Here is a 3,474-nt window from a genome sequence, read left to right on the forward strand (position 1 = left end):
TTTTTTTTTCTTTTTTCTTTTTTCTTTTTAAATGGATTTTTCTGAGTTTCATCTCTTTGCTGTGCTTTTTAAAGGTGTCAAAGGGTGTGGACTGGGAGTTAGGAACTGGTCTCATACTTCCTCTGTAAAATATCTACTTTGTCCGTGGTATGTGCTGGTATGCAGCGTATACTCTTGAAACAAGCTGAAAGAGAAATACTTGCAGAGGAATAAGGATTGTCAGAGGCTTTAACATGAAGACTTTGTGTAGGTCTGACTGACAGATTAGCACTATTTACACTTTTAAACTATTTAGTGGGAAAGAAATTGCTCATATCAAGTCTGCATATACCATAATTTTTCTTCTGATGCCAAGCCTTGACTCATCCTCAAGCAGGCATGTTCAAATTCAGCAATCAGGGTAATCTATTTTCTTAGTCTAAGACTAACACCTAGAGCCTATTGTAAAAGTCATCTGCAAAAATTCTTGCAAATAAAGGCTTGAACACAGTTAAGAAAAAACAGGAAACTGAGTCACAGTGCTGGTGGTGATGCATTCTGAAACGTAACCAGCTAATGATAATGTACTTGGAGTTGACTCGGATATAACTTAAGCCTAAGAACAAATTATATGATGTTCACATTTTGCTATTTAACTTTCAAGAAGGCCATTGGTGCTCAAAGAATTTTAAATTCTTGCTGCTTTCTTTTTGCTTTTTCCTGTTCTGTTTGCTGGCAGTAGAGAGGCACTTTGGCATTCTCTGTCAGCAGCACGGTCTTTTCTGCTTGGGACCTGAGAGCAGATGCAATGTAGCTGAGGGTGCATTGCACATTCTGATTGTGCTAAGCATGTTTTCTTGGATACAGGGTTGGCTTAAACATTTCCTATCCCCAAACCACCCCAGAGTTGCAAACCACCCCAGAGTTGTGCTTGTGCAGATTTCTGTGGGAGTACAACTGGAGATATTTTAGGCAACTGGTCTGGATAGCATCCCTCCCCCACTTTTGTGGCAGAGGGGAGATGAGGGTTACTTTTTAGCTGGGTCACACCTTTGATCTATTCTACTGTGTGGCCTAAAAGCAGTTATGTTGGCATAACCGAGGGAATGAGCACTGCAGGGGTGAGCCTGGGTGACAAAAAACAGTGAGCTGAAAAGTTTCCTTAAGCCAGTGTTACCCCTGAGTGAGGGACAGCACCCTAAAAGGCTACTTCTTTCCCACTGAATTTGATAGTGAAGTGATCCAAAACTTACAGTTGCTGTAACTGAAATGTTGTGCCTGTGCAAGTGTTGTGCCTGTGCACAGCTTCTGAATCTGTGCTAATTTGAGCATAGAAAGGCAAATGAAATAGGGCAATTGATCCATTTAAAAAAAAAAAAGTTGTTTGTGAATGTTTTAAGAGTTGTTATAAAAAAAAAAGAGTTACTGGTGGAGCACGTGTTTTCTAAACACTAATAGTATTAAACCTGAAAATGGATTCAGCTGCTGCAGTAGATTTTTTTTTTGTAATTATTACTTCATTTTGGTTTTTGTTAGCAAGATTTAAGAGAAAAGTTCAGTGTAGCCTGACTTACAGAGTTTCTACTGCTGTCACTTGTGATGCTCCTACAGGTAAATGGGCAGAAGGAGACTCAAGGCCCGAGGTTGGTAGACAGTGGGGCAGCACTGTATGACATGGAAGTGGCACTCAGCTACTACATGTGTGAGGCACCTATCTTGTCCCAGTTTTTTTTCCTTTGAACTTTTCTTTTTCTTGCTTCTACCATTCATCTGAGAGCATAAAGGTAGGAATATGGATGTAGCACCATCTAGTGTTCCTTTTGCTAGAAAGGGAATCGAAGTGCTTTTAAAGGTGTCTGTGTCTTTGCTGTAATTGCAATGCAGACCTGGATACTTCCAGTCAGGTGTTGATGGAATAGGCAACTGGGGTTGGGGACTTCCTTCGCTGTCTAACACCCCCAGTCTCATTTTTTGTAAAGAAGGAAGGGCTGTAATCTTGACACGATAAAGCAGAGTATCACTATGTTGCTCAATAGTCCCCATTTTATGAATTATAAAAGCCTTTTAGTCTGATTGCCTTTTTTCCTTGTCCATCACCCGCTGTCAGACAAATCCTGTCCTTCTGGAAATGAAGAGTACAGCGGGGATGGAAATCTGAAATACCACTGGAGTATAGATTTATTTTTGTGACAGATGTCTGGCTGCCAGAGTGTTTTTGTGGGTTTTTTGGCTTGTTTGTTTTTGTTTTTTCTTTGTTTCTTTTAAAATATGCATCACACAGTAAGTTAACTTTCAGTGTGCTTTCTCATGTGTGAAGACTCGCTATTTGCAATGATTTTGGCGTGATATACTTTGTAATTCAAGAGCTAACTGCTTAATATGCCATGTAGGTTTCCTTCATCCTTCTCTGAAAAAGGAGAGAATGAATGGGCTGTGATTTAAATTGCCTAGCTCCTTCATTAGTTTGCATGATTCATTTGTTCATTATACTAATTACTCTTTCTGAATGCATGTAGGAGTGTGTTCTCTGGCTGTCGTGTTCTGGGTGATTTCCTGAGGGTTCCTGGGAAATTCTTTGTGGTGATAACCTGTTTTGTGTCTTTTATTTTGTTTGTGATTAACGCAAGCCAATTTTTTTTTTTTTTTTTTTTAAATAAAGTTACATCACTGTATGGGTCAAACCATGAAATCCCTTTTTCTCTCAGCTGGGAGGTATCTCTGAAAAGAGGTAGTATTGTTTGACCTTGCAGGTAGTGTAACTTCTACCTTACTGCACTGACTGCAATGATGGGTAGTCATAACATCCAGAGAAACTGACTTTTTCTTGCTCTCAAACCTCACGCAGTTTCCTATCAACGAAGACATTTGGGTGCAGAAAGTTTTCTCTGGATTTTCATCCTGCCTCTATCTTTATTCAGGGTTTAATTATGTTCTCATATGAAACAGAGCTTCCGTTCTGTTCCATCAAATGTTACCACTCTTCCTGACAACATCAGCCAATTTTGATGACTGACTATCCTACAGATGACTAGTGTAATTCTGACCATTTTTCCTGTAGTCACTTCGTTTTAAAGGGCATGCCTAGGGCCTACAGAATTTCCACTGCAGTACCCACACACCTCCTACCCAAAGGTGCATGTTTTTGTTTGAAAGGCTGAATTTCTATTCTTTCTGTTCCAAGTCTGAAAAACATGACTGCCCCAAGATAACTCCTTAAGGATTTTGGTAATACAGGTTGTTACTAGAATGCTTTACTCTTGTTATGTGGGAGATGGGAAAATACCAAACCTGTGGCTGTCTTGTTTTGGGTGCATGAGATACCACCAGATTGTGGGTGCTTGGTACCTGTTACAGGCTGTGTGGTTGTTCTGTAAGCATTAAATGGTTACAAAAGTATTGATAAAATAATAACAGTTTTTAATTGCTTCCCTCTATTTGAACCTCTCTGAGTTCTATTGTGGTTACCTTTCTCTTTTAGTGGTTGTTCCCCCCACA

Source organism: Fulmarus glacialis, unplaced genomic scaffold, assembly GCF_000690835.1.
Source record: "Fulmarus glacialis isolate BGI_N327 unplaced genomic scaffold, ASM69083v1 scaffold1960, whole genome shotgun sequence".
NCBI lineage: Eukaryota > Metazoa > Chordata > Aves > Procellariiformes > Procellariidae > Fulmarus > Fulmarus glacialis.